Raw genomic sequence first — 23,000 nt, 5'->3', positions numbered from 1 at the left:
TAATGCCTAGGCTACAGTATTTAGGATACCATCTTCCTCAATGTTGACAACGATTTTTGACCCATTCCTCTGTGCTCCAGAACTGCCTCTTTACAGAGTTGCTGTTAGCTGGAACTGTGTTTAGAAACTGAATATTTTTGCTCTGACATGAATGTATTGACATGATACATGAATGCTTTTGTTATGTGTAAACCTTTGAACTGAAAAACTATTGTTGCCTGAATCTACAAATTGTTTAAAGCAGCTTTGCATTGTGCTCAAAAAAGCTTTTGGATTTGACTGACCTATTGTTTGTGACAATTTTGTGAGCATTGTTTGTGACTCCTGGAAGTACATGCAATGTATGGGGCTGGTGCAGGAATGGGGAATCATTCGATGATGCTTAACCTTTATTAGGCATGCAATGGAACTAATGATATAACGTTAGTCTCCCATCCCCTTCCTCTTTGTTTTATCTAATATACTCGAGTTTGACTTGATTGTATTTGGGATTCGATCTTGATTGTAGGTGCTGTCTATACAGAGTTTGTAAGTTCTCCCTGTGACCGCATGGGTTTCCTCTCACACCCCAAAAGAAGTACAGGTTTGTAGGTTGATAGGCTTCTGTAAATTGTAAATTGTCTCCTGTGTGTAGGATAGTGCAAGCGTACTGGGTGATCGCTGGTCGGTGCCGAAGGGCCTGCTTCCACGCTATATCTCTAACGTCTAAAGTAAAGTATTTATGCATAGTATTATTATCTGATCAGATTGGATAAAATGCAAAACAAAGCTTTCCACAGTACCTCAGAACACATGATAATAATAAACCTAAACCTGAACTTAGTCACCTGTGATAGTCACTACTGCCCTAACCTTCAAATGACTGGCTCCTTTCAAGGTGATTTGGCTTGGTGTTCTAATTCAGCTGGTCCACTACATGTGTTGTATCATTGATTTATTGTTTGCTTGGCCAGTTCCCAGCACATCAGAATTTGGTGACTTGGGTTCTTTCTCTGGCTCAGGTCCACACCAGGATTTGGAGTCTCGGGCCCAGCCACACCCCTGAGTTTGGTGCTTCAGACACTCCTTTGACCCAGTTACATCACCTGGCAGGATCATCTACTAAGATCAGTCTGTGAATGACCCCAACCAGAAACATCATCTATTCATGTTCTCATGGGATGTTACCTGACCCAGCACTTTGTGTCTTTTTTTCATCTACCGGGAAGTAGACTAGGAAAATAATTTCTGGTAGTGTATAGCATTGACAATGGCCTCTGAATGATGATCTAAGTATGGTAACGATAACTTATCTTTATTAGGGGCGGCACAGTGGCGCAGCCGTAGAGATACTGCTTTCCAACATCAGAAAACCGGGTTCAATCCTGACTAGTGGTGCAGTCTGTACGGAGTTTGTACATTCTCCCAGTGACCACGCGGGTTTTCTCCGGGTGCTCTGGTTTACACCCACAACCCAGAGACGTACAGGTTTGTAGATTAATTTGGTTCTGTAAATATTGTAAATTGTCTCTAGTGTGTAGGGTAGTATAGGGATCACTGGTAGGCATGGCACGTATGGGGGATCACTGGTAGGCAAGTGGCGAGAGAGAGAGAGAGAGAGAGGAGAGAGAGAGAGAGGGGGGGGAGGAGAGAGAGAGAGACTCCTAGAAACAGGTCAGGTCTGCAACATCACTGGAGATAGAAAGAGATTTAATATTCTTTAATGTATCAGAGCAAGGATCCTTCATCAAACCCAGAAGAGAGAGTAAATGATCTGTGTGGTGGAATGAGTACTAATCAAACACGCTGCTTTGGCCTGGATGATGTTGAGTTTGTTGATTGTTATTGGAGCAGTATTCATCTAGTTAGTTGAGGTATTCCACTAAACTGAGTTATGCCTTGCAGATAAAGGTAAACCGTTGCGGATGTGGAAAAGGAACACACAGAGTTAATTTGCACATCATAATTAAACATATATAACAAGACGACAACATTTCCACACCACAAGCTAGTTTTTGTTCGTATAGTTAGAGGTAAAAATAAGGAATAAATGGCCTATTGGAAAATTCTCAGAGATAATCTAAGGTCATTGGATTTACTGCAAGGCTATCAAGGGGCTGGTTCAGTTCAAGGAAATGTTGAGCAGGAAATCCAAATAGAGATATATAGGAAAAAGTTAATTGATCTATTGTATCAAAAGAAGTAGCTATGGGGTTGCTACAGTTGGAAAAGGAATACAGTGGCCTAAAAGAATAAGGGAAAAGATGACTGCACCCTCTGGAAAATAAAGCAGCTACAAGGCAGAGAAATTGAGGCTCTGGTTAGGAAAAAGAAGGAAGCATGAATAATGTATAGGCAGCTGGGATCAAGTGTATGTCTGGAGGAATATGGAGGATTGAGGAGCCTACCTAAGAAGAATGTCAGGAGGGCAAAAGGGGGTGCATGAGATAGCTCTGGTAGATAAGATTTAGAAGAATCCACAGAGATTTTTTGTATATTAAGGGAACAAAGGTAATGAGAGAGAATATGACTCCTCTGAAACCAAAGTGGTTGCCTATATGGGGAGCTGCAAGAAATGGGCAATTAATATTTATCCTCTTTTTGCACCACGTAGAAAGGCATGAAGACCAAGGCACTTGGTAAAGTTAATGGAGATGCCTCGAGGAAGTCTGTCAAGGAGGTGCTGGATATCCTAAGACTATGAAGATAACTAATTCTCCCAGGTCAGACCAGATATATCCAAGGAGACTGGGAAGCGAGAGAAGAAATTGCAGGTGCCCTGGTTGAGATCTATGAATCATCATTCGACATGGGTGAGGTGCCGGTTGACTGGAGGGTGGCTAATATAGTGCTTCTATTTAAGAAAAGCTGCAAAATGAAATGTTGAAGACTATAGACCAGTAGGCCTAACATCTGTGGTAAGCAAGTTACTGGAGGGAATACTGAGGGACAAGTACAAGAAGGGGAAGGATGGGGGCTAATTAGGAATACTCAGCATTGTTTAGTTTGTTGGAGATCGTGTCTCACAATTTGAGTATTTTGAAGATGTAACCAAGCAGGTTGTTGAGGGCAGGGCCATATACATTGTCTATAAAGCCTTTGATAAGGTTTGGAATTTTGTGAGAGTTAGCTAACTGGATGCAGAATTGACTTTGTGGTATGAAGTAGAGGGTGGTGGTGGAAGCTTGTTTTTCAGACTGATAGTCTCGGACTAGTGGAGTGCCTCATAGGTCAGTATTGGCCCATTAGTGTTTGTCAACTATATAAACAATTTTGATGAGAAATTACAAGACATGATTAGTATTTTGCTGATGGCACTAAATATAGGGGTATTGTATATCGTGAAGATGATTTACATGAATTACAAAGGGACCTTGATCAGCTGGGCAAGTGAGCTGAGGGCTGGCAAATGGAATATAATTCAGATAAGTGTGAGATGTTGCATTTTGCAAAGTTGAACCAGGGCAGAACCTTCACAGCGAACAGTAGGGTCCTGGGGAATGTCGTAGAGCAGAGCGATCTAGGAGTACAAGCTTCCTGAAAGTGGCAATGCAGGTAGATAGGGTGGTGAAGAAGGCTTTTGGCACGCTGGCCTTCATTAGTCAGGTGACCGAGTAAGAAATCGGGACATTATGTTACAGTTGTACAAGATGTTGTTGGTGAGGCTGCACTTGGAGTATTGTGTTCAGTTATGGTTACCCTGCTATTGGAAAGATGCCAATAAACTGGAAAGAGTGTAGAGAATATTTATAAGAATGTTGCCAGGTCTCGAGGGACCAGGGAGAAATTGGCCAAGCTAGGACTTTATTCTTATTAACACAGGAGGTTGAAAGGTGATTTTATAAAGCTATATAAAATCGAGATGGATAGGGTGAATGAATGCACAGTCTTTTCCCAGGGTAAGCGGTTTAAGATGAGAAGGGAAAGATTTAATAGGAACCCGAGGGGGAACCTTTTCACACAGAGGGTGGTGGGTATAGAGTGGGTTGCCTGTTAATAATTTGCTGAATGTTGACCATGATGATGGAATGGTCTGAATAAATGACTTGGAAATTGTGGGCAACAGTGTGCAAAACATAAAAAATATTATTAATAGGATAGTAGGTATATGGAGCGAGCTGCCAAAGGTGGTAGTTGAGACAGGTACAATGAAAGCATTAAGAGTCACTTGGACAGGTGCATGGGTAGGGAAGTTTTAGAGGAATATGGACGAAATGCAGACGAATGGGACAAGCGTAGATGGGACACCTTGGTTCGCATGGACAAGTTGGGCTGAATAATAGGTTTGTGTGCTGTATGAGTATTACATTTTGTAATTTTGTTTTTTTTGGGGGGGGGGGGGGATTTCTGAGAACAAGATATAACCATCAAAACCATCAAAGCTGATAATCCAGCAAATGAAAGAGGCTAGCTCCCAGGCAGCAAGACATGTTCATCATTAAGACTTTTGTATGACAATCCAGTCCAGGAGGATCCACTCCGCTGTACTAGAGACAAATCCGGTCCGATCCAAAGCCCTGTACTCCAGGTCCTGTGTTGCCTGCTGTCTGCCAGTCGCTCAGTCTCACTGCAGGGAGGAGTGAGTGAATGGGTGGGTGGATGGTTGGATTGCAGCACATCATCGTTTCCCGGCACTACGGGGCTGTGCGCCGACTGAGAGCCGTTATTCAGCCGTGAAGAGGCAGAAGCCGGTGGATGCAGCAAGACCTTCGGTTGCACCGTGCAGTTGATGTGGACTGATCACCACGAGCAGCGGCCGTGTGTGGTAGGTGCGTTTGCAGCGGCAGCGGCAGCGGAGGCAATGCCGGCTGCCGCTGGGCTGTGGCCTGTCTTACACCTTTAAATGCCGCTTGATTGTCAGCCGCTGTCATTGTAAACTTGATGTCCATTGTTTGCCTGAAGGAAAGGCTGATTCTACGCCGCAAAGTTTCGCGTTACGTTGTGTGTGAAGCCGTGGAGCAAGGTGAATGTAAAGGTTACTGGAGGCTGCAAGTAGGATGCTGGATACAGCAAAACTAAGAGAGTACCGAGACAGCAATGCAGATGCGGTAACGACAGGTTAAATGCGAAATTTCTTCTACGATAAAATGCTGGCACTGTAACAGAAGCAAACACTGCTTTATGTGGACATTTTACAACATGCAACACGACCCTTTAAATATTTAGTTGAATTTGAATCGTGCTAAAATGTAAAACAAATTAAATGCACTAAATATGAGTGACCAAAGCTCAGTGTAAAGTCTGAAAAGTGGTCATTAATCACAGATTGAAATCGGCCTTGCAACTTTGATAAACGAGTGGCAGTTTAAATTCATCAAGAATCTTGTGCAATTGACTTCTTAATCTTTTAATATCGTTCCTCTTAGCAAAATAAGAAGTCAAATGTCAAACAGTCAGAAGCCATATTATGTTAAGTAAGATATTGAGCTCACTTAAAATTGTGAATAAATATTTTTTTTAGGATCTGATTCTAGTTATTGTCCTGTTTAATGCATTTTTTCCCTGTATTTTCTTACTTTAGCTAAACAGTGACTTTGATATGGCATGTGTTGTGATGTCATCATATTAAAAGAGGATGGTCTAATATTAAGATTTATTTTTAAGCCATGAAGGTTAGCCAAAAATCTAATGGAAGGTTGCTGAGAAAAAAATATTTATCAATAAATCCTGGAAAATATTATTAGAAGAACAAATATATAATTAATACTTTACAGCAAACATGGTGTACTACATCAACAAATTTGTGTGTTAAGAGAGTACAAAACGAAATAGATGTTACTTGTATCATGTACTTTACTTAGCAATTGTCTTGTGCATATTCTCATAAGTAATCCAGTACCTGCAATACAGTTTCCACACTCCTGCATTGCCCAAATGCAACAGCAATTCATTTAATGCAGTGATACTGCAAATTTACTGAGGCAGTGCACTATATATGGTGACATCCCCCAGGGATTCATTATCAGGTTCTCTGCTTTTTTTGGTGACATATTATTGCCTTGGATTTGAACATGCAGGATATAGTTGCACAATTTGCAAATTACACAAAATTCAAATGTATTTAATTGACTTTAAGAGATTTGGAAGGATTGGTGAACTGAACAGACCACATGACAAATGATGATAGACACAAAATGCTGGAATAACTCAGCTGGTCGGGCTGCATCTCTGGAGAAAATGAATGGATGATGTTTCAGGTCAACACGCTTCCTCAGTCTTGAGTATGAGGAAATATCTCAACCTGAAATGTCACCTATTCCTTTTTGACTTAATCCAACATTTTGTGTCTATCTTCGAGGTAGACCAGCATCTGCAGTTCCTTCCTACACTTAACATACAGAAGTGATTTATATTGGTAGTGGGAAGCCATGGTGGTAAGGTAAATTATACAACTTTAGGAGTACTGGGGCAGCAACAAAGAGAAGCAGGAGAAAGCACTGATTGGCTCTAGCCCGAGTGGGAGGAGAGTTAGAAGTGAGTCAGAGGGGGAAAACAGTTTGAAACTGAGGAATTTGGTTTGTAAATTGGTAGATTAGCCAATTTATCAGTCAATATAAGCAAGACGGCTCTTAGGGGGCGGCATTGAGGGAACGGCCTTGTGAGAAAAGTGTGAGTCTTCGGCGAGGAGGCTGAGGTGAGGAAGCTACACATAAAGTATGAGAGGACGGAATGCGGTGAACACATGTCGGGGCAGATGAGACAGTGAGGCTTGCAGAATGTGGGAGCCCAGGGACACAGATGGAGCCTCTGGCTGCTACAACTGTGGCAAGTGCGCCCAGCTTCAGCTCCGAATGGGGCACTGGAGAAGCAGCTGGATGACCTCGGGGCCATCCGGGAAAACGAGAGTTTTCTGGACAGGACCTACAGTGAGGTAGTCACGCCGAGGTTACGGGAAGAACCAAGGTATGTGACGGAGAGAAAGGGTGGAAATCGTGGAGTGCAGAAGACCCAGGTGGCTGTGCCTAATGAAAGCAGGTACGCCCTCTTGGGAACTGTCCGGGGAGACGATGTTTCCAGTCCGAGCGGCGGACACGTCGGTGGCTCCAATCCTGGAGATGGGACTCGACCGGCGAGACCGACGTAGGGCAGAGCCCTAGTGGTGACTCCATTGGCCGAGAAGTGACCAGAACTCTCTCTCTGGTGCCAGGGTTCAGGATGTCACAAGCCGAATTCTGAACATTCGAGAGAGTGAAGGTGAACAGCCGGCAGTAGTTGTGCACGTAGGCACAAACGACATCGGGAAGAAGAGGAAGGAGGTTCTCCAACATGACTTCAGAAAGTTGGGAAGAAGACTGAAAGGCAGGACTTCTAGGGTGGTTATCTCTGGATTGCTTCCAGTGCCACGTGCTAGTGAGAACAGGGAGATTGGGGATCTGAATGTGTGGTTGAGGGGCTGGTGCAGGGAGCAAGGATTTAGATTTTATAGACAACTGGGATCTCTTCTGGGGTAGGGGTGACCTGTACAAAAGGGACGGGTTACACCTTAACTGGAGGGGGACCGACATTCTGGCAGGCAGGTTTGCTAGGGCTACACGTGTGGGTTTAAACTAAATAGTGGGGGGGAGGGATTGACAAATTGGGAGTATAAAGATGGAGTTGAAGGGGAAGTGGCAACAGGAAAAATTACAAAAGATTCTCGAATTAATGGGAAGGAAAGTTTGAGAATGGACAACAGAGTAAGGTCAGGGCCAATTGCGAGGGGGGAAGTGACTACGGAGGTCAAAGTAGTATATATGAATGCGCGAAGTATAAGGAATAAAGTGAAAGAGCTTGAAGCTCGGTTAGAAACTGGCAAGTATGATGTTGTGGGAATTACTGAGACATGGCTGCAAGAGGGCCAGGGCTGGGAACTGAATATTCAAGGGTATACGTCCTATCGAAAAGACAGACAGGTGGGCAGAGGGGGTGGGGTTGCCCTGTTGGTGAGGAATGAAATTCAGTCCCTTGCAAGAGGTGACATTGAAACAGGAGATGTGGAGTCAGTATGGATAGAACTAAGGAATTGTAAGGGTAAAAAGACCCTAATAGGACTAATCTACAGGCCCCCATCCAGTAGCCTGGACATAGGGTGCAAGTTGAATCAGGAGTTAAAATTGGCATGTAGTAAAAGTGATGCTGTGGTCGTTATGGGAGATTCAACATGAAGGTAGACTGGGAAAACCAGGTTGGTACTGGACCCCAAGAAAGGGACTTTGTAGTGCCTTCGTGATGGATTCTTTGAACAGCTTGTATTAGAGCCTACCAGGGAGAAGGCAATTCTGGATTTAGTGTTATGTAATGAACCGGATTTGATAAAGGACCTTGAGGAGCCATTAGGAGGCAGTGACCATAACATGGTCAGGTTTAATCTACAATTGACGAGGGAGAAGAGTAAATCGGAGGTGTCAGTGTTACAGTTGAATAAAGGGGACTATGGGGCCACGAGGGAGGAGCTAGCCAAAGTTGACTGGAATGATACACTAGCAGGGATGACAGTGGAACAAAAATGGCAGGTGTTTCTAGGAATAATACAGAAGGTGCAGGATCAGTTCATTCCTAAGAGGAAAAAAGATTCCAAGGGGAGAAAGGGACGACCATGGCTAACAAGGGACGTCAGGGACAGTATAAAAATTAAAGCGAAGAAGTACAACGTAGCAAAGATGAGCGGGAAGCAAGAGGATTGAGTAATGTTTAAAGAACAACAGAAGATAACCAAAAAGACAATACGGGGAGAAAAGATGAGGTATGAAGGTAAGCTAGCCAAGAATATAAAGCAGGATAGTAAAAGCTTCTTTAGGTATGTGAAGAGGAAAAAATTAGTTAAGACCAAAGTTGTACCCTTGAAGACCGAAAAAGGTAAATTTATTATGGGGAACAAGGAAATGACAGATGAGTTGAACAGTCGATCTTTCGATCTGTCTTCACTAAGGAGGACACAAACAATCTTCCTGATGTAGTAGTGGCCAGAGGATCTGGGGTGACGGAAAAACTGAAGGAAATCCACATTAGGCAGGAAATGGTGTTGGATAGACTAATCGGACTAAAGGCTGATAAATCCCCAGGGTCTGATGGTCTGCATCCCAGGGTACTTAAGGAAGTGGCTCTAGAAATCGTGGATGCATTGGTGATAATTTTCCAATGTTCTGTAGACTCAGGATCAGTTCCTGTGGATTGGAGGGTAGCTAATGTTATCCCACTTTTTAAGAAAGGCGGGAGAGAGGAAACGGGGAATTATAGACCAGTTAGCCTGACATCGGTGGTGGGGAAGATGCTGGAGTCAATTATAAAAGATGAGATAGCCGCACATTTGGATAGCAGTAACAGGATCGGACCGAGTCAACATGGATTTACGAAAGGGAAATCATGCTTGATTAATCTTCTAGAATTTTTTGAAGATGTAACCAGGAAAATGGACAAGGGAAAGCCAGTGGATGTAGTGTACCCAGACTTTCAGAAAGCATTTGATAAGGTCCCACATAGGAGATTAGTGGGCAAAATTAGGGCACATGGTATTGGGGGTAGAGTGAGTGCTGACATGGATAGAGAAGTGGTTGGCAGACGGGAAACAAAGAGTAGGGATTAACGGGTCCCTTTCAGAATGGCAGGCAGTGACCAGTGGGGTACCGTAAGGCTCGGTGCTGGGACCGCTGCTATTTACAATATACATCAATGATTTGGATGAAGGGATTCAAAGTAAAATTAGCAAATTTGCAGATGACACAAAGCTGGGTGGCAGTGTGAACTGTGAGGAGGATGCTATGAGAATGTAGGGTGACTTGGACAGGTTGGGGGAGTGGGCATATGCATGGCAGATGAAGTTTAATGCAGATAAATGTGAGGTTATCCACTTTGGTAGCAAAAACAGGAAGGCAGATTACTATCTTAATAGTGTCAAGTTGGGAAAAGGGGAAATACAACGGGATCTTGGGGCCCTTGTACATCAGTCTATGAAAGTAAGCATGCAGGTACAGCAGGCAGTGAAGAAAGCGAATGGCATGTTGGCCTTTATAACAAGAGGAATCGAATATATGAGCAAAGAGGTCCTTCTGCAGTTGTATAGAGCCCTAGTGAGACTTCACCTGGAATATTGTGTGCAGTTTTGGTCCCCTAATTTGAGGAAGGACATTCTTGCTATTGAGGGAGTGCAGCGTAGGATTACAAGGTTAATTCCCGGGATGGCGGGACTGTCATATGCTGAGAGAATGGAGCAGCTGGGCTTGTACACTCTGGAGTTTAGAAGGATGAGAGGTGATCTCATTGAAACGTATAAGATTGTTAAGGGCTTGGACACGCTAGAGGCAGGAAACGTGTTCCCGATGTTGGGGGAGTCCAGAACCAGGGGCCACTGTTTAAGAATAGGGAGTAAGCCATTTGGAACGGAGACGAGGAAACACTTTTTCTCACAGAGAGTGGTGAGTCTGTGGAATTCTCTGCCTCAGAGGGTGGTGGAGGTAGGTTCTCTGGATGCTTTCAAGAGAGAGCTGGATAGGGCTCTTAAAACTAGCGGAGTCAAGGGATATGGGGAGAAGGCAGGAACGGGGTACTGATTCGGGATGATCAGCCATGATCACATTGAATGGCGGCGCTGGCTCGATGGGCCAAATGGCCTACTCCTGCACCTATTGTCTATTGTCTAAACCTTGAGTTTATGTTCATTGAAGGTGACAAGATAAGTTCAGAAGGGTGATTTTTGTTGTTGTTGTAAAACAAAGCGGACAAAGTCCTAATTGTTAACCCACACTTGCCTTCTATGTAGGTATCTGCAGTTCCTTGTTTATCTTTCCTTGGTGTAGAGCACACAAACAAAGAATCTTTGGTTAAAAAGTTGTAAATACTGGTTTGGCCATTATACCACACTATTTGGAAAGATGTTCAGACCTTAGAAAGTTTGCAAAAAGAATATATTAGAATGCAATTGGAGATGAGGTTCTAAGAGTTGTTAAGTAGAAACCAATCAGGATGGGAATGTTCTTGGATCAGATTGATAAAGAAGAAATTTGACAGAAGGGTTCAAAAGAATATAAAAGGACACAAAGTGCTAGATTAACTCAGCAGGTTAGGCAGCCTCTCTGGAGAACATGGATAAGTAATAGGATCAGGATCCTTCTCAAAAGAATGGTAGGATTTGATAAAAGCAATGATTTGCAGTAGCAAAACTGTTTGCCAAGGGTTGTGGATTTAAGGTAAACACTAGAAAAGCAGAAATAAATTACACAGAAGTTTATGATTTGCAATGCACTGCTTGAAAGCAGATTCAGGACCAAGTTTAAATAAAATAATTCAGATCAATTATTTAAAGGGAAGCTCTAGCTGTACTATAGCTGGAAGAAAGCTGTGGAAAAAAGTCCCATGGCCACAGTAGCCTCTAATTCCATGACATATGGTAAAAAGGTATTAAACACTTTACCGTTCCAGAAACATGGATATTTGAAATATTGATGATTTTCAAGACGTTCACAATATTCTTTCTGTTGACCACTTAGTTGCCAATAGGATTGTTTGGGTATTTACACAACTCTGACATTTTTTAGGTAGTATCTCTCCACCAAATTCATCTGAGAAAAATATTTGTAATTCATTGTTTCCTGATTTGGCCAGATTAGCATTTCAAATGAACAGGTTTATTTTCAGGAATGAACGAGTATTTTTTTATGAGGATGGTGCCAGGACTGGAGGTCAGGACTGGGAGAGGTTGGGCAGGCTAGGATTTTATTCCATGGAGCGCAGGAGGATGAGATCGTATAGAGGTGTATAATATAATGAGGGGAATAGATAGGGTAGATGCACAGTCTTTTACCCAGAGTGAGGGAATTAAGAACCAGAGGTCATACATTTCAGGTGAGAGGGGGAAAGATTTAATAGGAACCTGTGGGGCAACTTTTTCAACACTTGGGTATATGGAACAAGCTACCAGAGGAGGTAGTTGAGGCAGATATTATATCAATATTTAAAAAAAGCATTTGGACTGATACCTGGATAGGAAAGGTTTACAGGGTTAAGGGCCAAATGTAGGGTGGAGGGCCAAGTGTCTGGGGCATCTTGGGTCAGCATGGGTAAGTTGGGCCAAAGGGCTTGTTTCCAGGCTAAATGACTGTAATAACATTTCTGGATGATTATGTTGCCGAACATGAATTTGAAAGGATTTCGTATCTTCAATTATATTTAGCAAAACATCGAAAGTTACAAAATAAATCAAAGTTACTACAACAGAGCTGTAGTTGTTATTCCTAATGTTATGTGTAGACATTGGTTAAAGTATGATTGATGCAGGTCCATGCCAAGGGGATGTTATGAGCCTTGAGAGAGCTTTGTCTTATTGCATTGCAAAGGGAAGACACAGTGTTTCATGACCATTTGTAAAGGGAAGTTTAGATGCCATTTTTAAGGAGGAATTGGCTTAATAAATGACAGGGAAAGAATAGTAATTAGCAGTGATATGAACAGATTTAACAGTGAATTATTTGCAGTGTATTGATATGTCAAAACATGTTTAGCAATTGGAGTAGAGTGGACATTCTATTTAGGTTTCCATCTGATACATCCATGTTTAGGACGCCAGTTATTAGACAATGTTGTTCACTCTGCATGCTCCAAGAAATGGCTGAGTGCACTATATATTGCAGAGGTCATGAGATGAAAAAAATTGACAATGAAGGCTTGAGCTGCATACCAAATTGTGGCTTTAGCCAATTTGTTCCAATACTGACATCTCTGCAATAAGGTCAAGATTGACCAAGTATGGCCTGGCCACAAAATGCAGGACAAATGTAATCCAGCTGATCATTGCGTAATTAGTCTACTTTAATTATCAGCAAACTGATGAAGGGCTTCATTGATGGTACGCTGAGTGCGTCTTTATCACCAATTGCCCAATGTATCACTCAGTTCCAGACCTCTTCACCGCTGTTGTTCAACCATGTATAGAAGAGCTGAATTCCAGACACGTGAGAGTGACAACCCTTGATATCAAAGCCATTTTTGACCGTGTGGGATCAAGGAGTGCTCTTAAAACAAATCAAAGGGCATCAAATTTGAAACGTGTACTTGTTTCCGTCTTTGGTTTGGTTTATTATTATTGTCACCTGTACCTAGATTCAGTGTTAGACTTTGCATACGATACATGAGTACATCAGGTAGTGCAAAAAAGGAAATAAACAGCATGCAGAATATAGTTACAACTACAGGACCGACAAAAAAAAGTATAACGGCTGCAATGAAGTAGATTGGAAGATAGGGAATTCAGCCTCTGCATATGAAATGTGCGTTCAAAGTTTTATTGCAACTGGGAAGACGCTGTTCTTTAATCTGCTGGTGCTTATTTTCAAGCTTTTGGATTTTCTGCCCGACGGGTGAGGGAAGGGAAAGAATGTCTCGGGTGTGAGTGGTCCTCCATTATGTTGGCTGCTTTCCTGACCACGGGGAATAGTGGAGGAAGAAGACTGACTTTGGTGCCTTCCCACACAGTGGGGAACCTTGATTCTGCTGTGTGGGGATGTTTTAAGTCAAACTCTATAGTGTGTTGTGTCCTGTTGATTTTTATTGTATGGCTGTATGGAAATTCATTTCACTGTGCCATCAGGCACATGTGACAATTAAATCTATCTTGAATCTTGAATCTTGAGATAGTGTGAAGTATAGATGGAGTTGATGAGGTTGAGGGGGAGGAGAGGCTGATTTGTGTGCTGGACTGGGCTACAATCATAACTCTGCTATTTATTGTGTTGGGCAGAGCTATTGCCATACTGTGGTGTGGTGTTTCCAGATAGGATGCTTTCAATGGTGCTGTAGAAATTGGTAAGAGTCTTTAGAGATACAGTGTGGAAACAGGCCCTTCGGCACACTGATTCCGCACCAACCAGCAATCATCCTGTACATTAATCTACACACTCGGGGCAATTTCTGCAACTTTCCAGAGTCAATTAACCTACAAACCTGTACGTCTTTGGAGTGTGGGTGTAAACCTGAGCATTTGGAGAAACCCCACACAGTTACAGGGAGAACGGAGCCTTCTGATGAAGGAGAGTTGTTGTGCTTTCTTGGTTGTAGCATCAGTGTGGTTGGACCAGGACATTGGTCCTGGACAAATATTTATACCTACAAACTTGAATCACTCAACCATCTCCACTTCAGCACCATTGATACAGTCAGGGCACGTATCGTGAAGTTGATGACTTGCTCCTTCATAAAGGTTGTCTTGAAACCAGGTTACTCAGTTCTCTTATCTCCTTGTGTAAGAAAGAATTGCAGATGCTGGTTTAAATTGAAGGTAGATACAAAATGCTGGAGTAACTCAGCGGGTGAGGCAGCATCTCTGGAGAGAAGAAATGGGGGAAATTTCAAGTTGAGACCCTTCTTCAGACTGATCAGTTACTCCGGAATTATAGTGGAGGAGGTGTTGTTGCCTATTCTCGCTTTTTGCGGTCTATAGGTCTGGAAGTCAAGGATCCAGTTGCAGAGGTTGAGACCTAGGTCCAGGAATTTGGAGATGAGCTTGGTTGGGATTATGGTGTTGAAGGTGGGGCTGCATTCAATAAATGGGAGCCTGATGTGGGTCCTTGTTATCCAGGTGTTCAGGGATGAATATAGGGCCAGGGAGATGGTGTCCGCTGTGGACCTATTGTGGTGTACGGTGAACTGCAGTGGATCAGGGCTGTCTGGGAGGCTGGAGTTGATGTGGCCCTTGACCAGCCTCTTAAAGCACTTCATGATGGTAGATGTTAGAGCCACTGGACTGGAGTCATTAAGACATGTTAACTAGTTTCAGTTTAGTTTTGCTTTGGCACTGAGTTGATAGTGGTCTTCTTAAATCAGGTTACATACCTTGCATACAGATGGTTGTCTTTGTCAGCGGCCAGTCATCTCCACCCAAGGACATCTCTGTGGAGTTCTTTGAGGCGATGTCCTGGGCCCAACCAAGTTCAGCTGCTTCATCAATGACCTTCCTTCTATTACATGGAGATGTCTAATGATGATGGCACGGTGCTCCATTTCATTCACAGATTCCCAGCAAGTGAAGCAGCCTATCCCTGCTTGCTGCAAGACTTGGACAGCATTTAGGCATGGACTGATAACTGGCAAATAGCATTATACTGCACAAGTGCTGGGCAGTGAGTTACCCCAATAAGAGTTTGAAGATCTTGTGGTGTGTAATTCTCCTCCTGACATTGCAAAGCCTCTTAGAGTCCCTTGCAGTTCACAAGGGGCAAGTTTAGTGTGATGGATTACTTCCCCCTCTCCTCGATCGAAAAGCACCGAAGAGGCAAATTACCATTAAGATCCTTCTTTTGTCTGAAGAAGGGTCTCGACCCGAAATATCGCCTATTCCGTCTCTCCAGAGATGCTGCCTCACCCGCTGAGTTATAAACATTTTGTAGTTCTGATTTTTTCCCCTCTGATTTTACCTTTCGCTTGAAGTTCTGACACCTTGAAAAAAGCTCACTAGGGTTTCGGCAGATTGTTAGGTTTGGCTTCTTGATGTTTGCGTAAATTGCTCTCCCGCCAATGTTCTGCATTATACAGTGCCCTCCATACCAAACCAAACACATACCAAACCGACTATTTAAAAAAATTTTATTTAAAAAAAAATATTTTTATTAGAAGTAGACATATTATAAAGTATAGTTACATATTATAGTAAAAAGACTTTTCATATACATCAGTCATACATTATTAAAATTTTCAATTATCAATTACTTCTGCTTCTAGTGTTTTTATTTTTTTTATAGAAAAAGAGAGAAAGAGAGGGTAGAAAGTTACAAATAAAAAAAATTAAAAAAACACAGAAAAACAAAGGAGGTGGAATGGATTACCTGTAATACGTCAATGGAGATAGGTTCGTAGATTATAAAGTATAGCTTTTCATCTGATCCTGAGTTCAAGTTTCAGTTGGGTCCTCATGCTGTGCCAATCTATCCCTTCAGATAGTTAATGAATGGAGCCCAGATTTTATCGAAAAGATCTTGTTTGTCCATTAAGACAAGTCTAATTCTTTCTAAGTATAGGGTCTCCGACATTTCCGTAATCCACATTTTAATTGTAGGGCCTTTCCAAAATTTTAATATTAATTTTTTCCCGATTATTATACTGTAGTCGAGGAAATTTCTTTGGTTTGTTGTGAGTGTTAAACTTTGTTCTGATATTCCAAGTATTATTAATTTTGTGTCTGGGTCCAGTTTTGTATTAATAACCTCTGAAGTTATTTCAAAAATATCAGTCCAGAAATGTTTAAGTTTTATACAATTTGCAAATGTGTGTGTTAAATTAGCCTCTAGATGTAGACATTTATCACAAATAGGAGAGATTTGTGGGAAGATTCTATTTAGTTTTATTTTAGAGTAGTGTAGTCTATGTAAGACTTTGAATTGTATTAAAGTATGTCTGGCATTTAATGAACATTGATGTATTTGTTGTAAACTTTCGTCCCACATATCTTTCGTTATAGGTTGACCTATTTCATTTTCCCATTTGTATCTATATGGTTCAGTCGGTGGTACCTCGTTGTTTAGTAGGGTGTTATAAATATAAGCTATTAGTTTTTCAGTATTAGGATGCTTGTTCAAACAAACCGACTTTGTTGATGCCCATATACTGTGCCCTCCATAATGTTTGGAATAAAGAGCCATCATTTATTTATTTGCCTCTGTACTCCACAATTTGAGATTTGTAATAGAAAAAAATCACATGTGGTTAAAATGCACATCGTCAGATTTTAATAACGGCCATTTTTATACATTTTGGCTTCACCGTGTAGATATTACAGCAGTGTTTATACATAGTTTCCCCCACCATAATGTTTGTGACACAGCAATGTAACGTAAATTAAAGTAGTCATGTTTAGTATTTTGTTGCATATCCTTTGCATGCAATGACTGCTTGAAGTCTGCGATTCATTGACATCACCAGTTGCTGGGTGTCTTCTCTGGAGATGCTCTGCCAGGCCTGTATTGCAGCCATCTTTAGCTTATGCTTGTTTTGGGAGCTAGTCCCCTTCAGTTTTCTCTTCAGCATATAAAAGGCATGCTCAATTGGGTTCAGATCGGGTGATTGACTTGGCCACTCAAGAATTAACCATTTTTTAGATTTGATAAACTCCTTTGTTGCTTTAGCAGTATGTTTGGGATCATTGTCTTGCTGTAGAATTAACCGCTGGCCAATGTTTTGAAGCATTTGTTTGAACTCGAGCAGATTGGGTGTGTTTATACCTTCAGAATTCATTATGCTACTACCATCAGCAGTTGTATCATCAATGAAGATAAGTGAGCCAGTACTTTCAGCAGTCATACATGCCCAGGCCATAACACCCCCACCACCGTGTTTCACAGATGAGGTGGTATGCTTTGGATCTTGGGCAGTTCCTTTCCTCCATACTCTGCTCTTGCCATCACTCTGATATAAGTTAATCTTCATCTCATCTGTTCACGACCTTTTTCCAGAACTGTGGTTGCTCTTTTAAGTACTTCTCGGTAAACTGTAACCTGGCCATCCTAATTTTTACAGCTAACCAGTGGTTTGCATCTTGCACCGTTGCGTCTGTATTTCTGTTCATGAAGTCTTCTGCGGACAGTGGTCATTGACAAATCTACACCTGAAGTGTTTCTGATCTATCGGACAGGTGTTTGGGGATTTTTTTTAATTCTCGAGAGATATCTTCATTAGCTGTGGAGGCCTTCCTTGGCCTGCCAGTCCCTTTGTGATTAGTAAGCTCACCAGTGCTCTCTTTCATCTTAATGATGTTCCAAACAGTTGATTTGGTAATCCCAAGGTTTGGCTGATAGAAACATAGAAAATAGGTGCAGGAGGAGGCCATTCGGCCCTTCGAGCCATTCATTGTGATCATGGCTAATCGTCCCCTATCAATAACCCGTGCCTGCCTTCTCCCCTTATCCCTTGACTCCATTAGCCCCTAGAGCTCTATCTAACTCTCTCTTAAATCCATCCAGTGACCTGGCCTCCACTGCCCTCTGTGGCAGGGAATTCCATAAATTCACAACTCTCTGGGTGAAAAGGTTTTCTCTCACCTCAGTCTTAAATGACCTCCCCTTTATTCTAAGACTGTGGCCCCTGGTTCTGGACTCGCCCAACATTGGGAACATTTTTCCTGCATCGAGCTTGTCCAGTCCTTTTATCATTTTATATGTTTCTATAAGATATCCCCTCGTCCTTCTAAACTCCAGTGAATACAAGCCTAGTATTTTCAATCTTTCCTCATATGACAGTCCCGCCATCCCAGGGATCAATCTCGTGAACCTACGCTGCACTGCCTCAATCACAAGGATGTCCTTCCTCAAATTAGGAGACCACAACTGTACACAATACTCCAGATGTGGTCTCACCAGAGCCCTATACAACTGCAGAAGAACCTCTTTACTCCTATACTGAAATCCTCTTGTTATGAAGGCCAACATTCCATTAGCTTTCTTCACTGCCTGCTGTACCTGTAAGCCAACTTTCAGTGACCGGTGTACAAGGACGCCCAGGTCTCGTTGCACCTCCCCCTTACCTAACCTAACCCCATTGAGATAATAATCTGCCCCCTTGTTTTTGCTGCCAAAGTGAATAACCTCACATTTATCTATATTATACTGCATCTGCCATGCATCTGCCAACACACTCGACCTGTCCAGGTCACCCTGCAATCTCCTCTGATGTCTCTAACAGTTTTATTCTTGTTTCTCAATCTCATAATGGCTTCTTTGCCTTTCAATTGCACAGCTTTGATCCTCGTGTTGATTAACAGCAATAAAAGTTTCCAACGGTGATGGAAAGACTGGAAGAAAGACTAGGAGCTGAGAGCTCTCTTATACCTGCATTAAGGAGGCAATTTAAACACACCTGAGCAATTACAATGTGCCCCAAACATAATCCCCTCCCTGAAATGGGGGGGACTATGTATAAACACAGCAGTAATTTCGACATGGTGAAACCAAAATGTATAAAAATGGCCTTTAATAAAATCTGACAATGTGCACTTTAACCACATGTGATTTTTAAAAAATTACAAAACTCAAATTGTGGAGTACAGAGGCAAATAAATAAATGGTGGGTCTTTGTTCCAAACATTATGGAGGGCACAGTATATGGGAATCAACATAGTTGGTTTGGTATGTGTGTGACTAAAAATAAATGTTGCTATCATCTCCTTTTCTCTTGTCGCTGCTGTGGGCATCCAGAATGTGGGGAAAGAGCCTCTGGTGATAGGGAAATTAGATCAAAAGCGGCGCATTCATTTGAACTGCAGTGAAGTATAAGTAGAGTGGAATATGCCTTGGGTAAAGGTGCACATGCAATAGAGAGAAGGCTCAATAATGGCCCTTTCCCTCTGTCTCACTGGGAAATGGTGAGACTCCCAGTGGATCACTGGACACTTGAAGCACATAATAATGAACCAACTTCCTGCCTTTCTAGCCAACCTGGATCTGGTTGCAGTGTGCCCCTTCCTCAATTATGTGTCAGCAGAAAAATGGAGAAGGATATTGAAATAAGGATAAAATGCCTAAAGGCTTAAAGTTGTCCAAAATCCAGATGATAACTGTGAGAATGAACAAAAACGTGAATGCATTTTGAACAGCTTTGCAGCATAATCTCAGGCCTGCAGACTTTTTAAGGTTCACCTGCCTCTCTGCAAGAAATGCCTGGCTATTTTTTTTTTTTGCCACATTCAAATTGACCAAGAATGAGATGCAGATGGATAGACCAAACACAGACCAGAGAAAAATATTTACAGATGCCTTCATTAAATTGGGTTTTAATGGCAGCATACAGGCAAGGTCAGTTACCTTTCAGGACGTCGGTACAAGGTTCAGAGGATCTGGTATGATGGAGCACACCTAGGATGATCTCAGAGGGACTTTGAGGTTTTTTTGTACTAATATTATTTTTAATTTATTGAACTATTTATTATATTACTTATGATTACAGCAGTTACATTCCTGTTATGCTACCGCAGATAAGAATTTCATTGTTCTGTTTGTGGTACATATGACAATTATACACACTAGTCTCTTGATTCTCAGCCTTATAGAATTCAATCAGAATTTCACGGATACTAATACAAAGTTTTTAAATATAGGAATTCCTTTAATGGACTTTTCTTCTTGGACATTTAAAGTGTTGGATCAAACAGAATCCTCATTGCACAATCAGTTAATTTTGGCATTAATATGCATTATACCTTATTATAATGTAATTTTGGTTATACCATTCATTGTATTCTTAATTTTTTTTAAAAAGTCCCTTGAAAATATTTCCATCACTTGCAGTTGGCATTTCCAAATTGTAGATGAAGAAAAGGTGCAAGGGACACAACAAGGGAGATTGGAAGATCGTTGATGGTTCATCTGTAGAAATTAAGAGTAACTGGAGGCGTGCCGAATTTCCCTAGTCTTCTGAGGAAGTAGAGACTTTTGGGATGCCTTCTTGGCCAGAGTGTCAATGTGGGTGGTGCAGGCCAAATGGTGATATTTACTCCTAGAAACTTGAAGTTCTTTATCAATAGAGCTGAAGTGGAGTTGGTAAAGGCTGGGGTGTGTGCTCTACCCCACAGATGTTATTTGAATACATTTCAAATAATGAAACCTACAGAAGTGAAATGAACTGAGAAAATAAGTGAAATAACCTTGGAGAGATCAAGCAATATTGATGGTTACTCATGTGAAACCAGCCAAAATATGGATGGGGCACTAATTGCAAGAAGATAAATTAAAGTGCAGAATATAGTGTTGCAGGGGATAGGAAAAGTGCAGATTAGAAAAAAAGTGTAAAAGCCATAAGGAGATGGAATGGAAGATCTTTCTATGGTGAATGCAAAGTGTGGGTGGATTATGTGTCCTATTTTATTGTCAGGTACTGGATTCACACTGTGAAGAGAAAAAAACATCAGTCAAAGTAATCCCCAATTTAGGGTAATGTCTAAGAGTGGAGGTTGCTGAGTGTGACTGTTGATTCTGGAATAGTGAGGGAGAGGCCGTGTTCCTTGTTGAGATTCATCTCGAGCAGCTGCAAAAAGACTGGTCTGTAATCAATGGACTGTTCTCAGGGGAACGCACTGAGACAAACATCGAGTACCGTTAGAAGACCATCAGCTCGGTGAAGGACACACCTTGGCCTTCCCGAACCACATTGATTTTCCGATGTAAGGAAATGTCGACAAGTGGATACTGCTGACTGGCATATTCAAGGGTACAGATGTACATGCTGAGGGTGCACTGAAGCTTAGTGCAGCTACTGCAATGGTTTTGAGGAGAAGGACTGTATTCTAGGACACTTGAGACTGAAGGGCTCGACTGTATGTAACGGCCTCTGAAATGCTTCATGGGGAAACTCTTCATGTGGAGAAAACCTGAGTGGCGTTGGTGCATAATAATAAAATATATTGATTGTCTGGTATAATTATTGAGGAGAAAGATGTGCCGCATGTGCATTTCCAATATATACCATGAATAAAATATATAATTGAAATAAAATACAAGAAGCCAAAAGCACAGATTAAAAAAGTCTAGCCAAGATTCGGTAGCCAATATATTTTGGAGCTAGTTTTCTGGTCAGCAGCAAAAATATGGATCGTGCAGTTGATTTGGCTGAATTTTCCACACTCGAGGAAATGTAGATGCTGGAACCTTGCGTAAAACACAAAGTACTGGAGTAACTCCGTGGGTCAGGCAGCATCTGTGGAAGGAAAGGATAAGCAGCATTTCGGGTCAGGACCCTTCTTTGGACTAATTGGAAAATTGGGGAGAAGGCTGAAAAAGAGAGGAGAGGGTGGGATAAAAACTGGCAATTGATAGTGGATGGGGTTGGTGGTTGATTGGCAGATTGGTGGACAAAGGCTAGAGATGTGAAGGAGACAAGAGGGTGTTGGATAAGGAGAAAAGGAACAAAATGGAAAGATACAATACAATAGAACTTTATTTATCCCAGGGGGGAAATGGATCTGCCAACAGTCATCAAAGAACAAAATACATGAAACACAAAATTAAAGTGATAAGTGGAAAGGATTGGGGATGTGCAAAGCAAAGATTGGGGAGGGGTCAGTCTCAGTCTACCCCATGACAGAAGAGGAAGGAGTTGTACAGTTTCATAATCACAGGAAAGAAGGATCTCCTGTGGTGTTTTGTCGTGCATCTTGGTGGAACCAGTCTGTAGCTGAAGGTCCTGCTCAGGTTGACCAGCGTGTCATGGAGGGGGTGAGCTGTATAGTGGAGCATTCTCCCCTCCCTAGAGGGGCAGGATAGTGGGAGAAATGGGTGTGCGGGGTAGAGGTGAAGAGGAAGGAACAGGAAAGGGAGATGGGAAGGGGGGGGTGTTGTTTAAAATTGGAGAATTCAGCCTTCATACCATTGGGTTGGGAGCTAACCAAGTGTAGCTGTGGTCTGTTTTGCTCTTCTCAATTTGAGTTGCTGGAGAAGTGGCTTGTCGAGAACCACACCAGCAACTGTTTCAAAATAAATGTATTCACCACCATTATAATTGCAAATTCTGAGCTAGACCAATCCAAGTTCTATGATTTAATGATTGATAAGTGCTTTTTAACATTAAATCCTCTGCCAACTTGTATTGCCCAGGGATTTAGTTGTGCCAATCTTGTACCTGAACTGTTTGGAAATGCCTGTGCAATCTATTGGGCTAAGCAAACTAATGAGAATGAACAGAATGCAAAGCCATTCATCATCATAGACATTCTGTCACTGGTCCTTGCAGTATGTTTTACACTTGTATTGCTGGATAATCAACTGGCAAAGCAAATGCATAACGTGCAGTTTTCATTGCCGCAGTTCATCTCACAGAGCTGTTAATGCAATGTTCGCCACCTTCAAATTACAGTTTCCCTCTATCTTTCCTCTCCTGCTTTTATGTCTTGGTCTTCTTTCTCTTGTGAATCACCCCATAAAATTTCCCTTCCCTGTCTTCTCTTGCTCAAATCTTTCCTCTTTTTCCTTGAGGAAGGTGGTTGGGAAATAAGCCACTAAGAGTGATTTTTCACCATCCTTATTTTCATGTGGTCTGTCTGCTGCTATTAATAATTTACCTGACCCAGTGCAAAGCAC

At 42.0% G+C, this 23,000-nt stretch overlaps 1 protein-coding gene across 2 annotated transcripts in view; it reads left to right on the top strand.

Annotated features, from left to right (window-relative positions):
• Positions 1 to 2,263: 2,263 nt before the first annotated feature.
• Positions 2,264 to 23,000, top strand: part of osbpl6 (oxysterol binding protein-like 6) — a 119,411-nt gene continuing 98,674 nt past the window's right edge. Inside the window, exon 1 of one of the 2 annotated variants that reach the window (XM_055637894.1) lies at positions 2,264 to 4,744. The gene's annotated coding sequence lies outside the window, so the exon portion shown is untranslated. Of the gene's footprint in view, positions 4,749 to 23,000 lie in introns of both variants that reach the window. The other variant, XM_055637895.1, reaches the window with a different exon arrangement.

This window comes from Leucoraja erinacea, chromosome 7 (genome assembly GCF_028641065.1).
Source record: "Leucoraja erinacea ecotype New England chromosome 7, Leri_hhj_1, whole genome shotgun sequence".
In the NCBI taxonomy this organism is placed as follows: domain Eukaryota; kingdom Metazoa; phylum Chordata; class Chondrichthyes; order Rajiformes; family Rajidae; genus Leucoraja; species Leucoraja erinaceus.
Note: the sequence above shows the minus strand (reverse complement) of the source record. Positions and strands in the feature narration are given on the sequence as shown.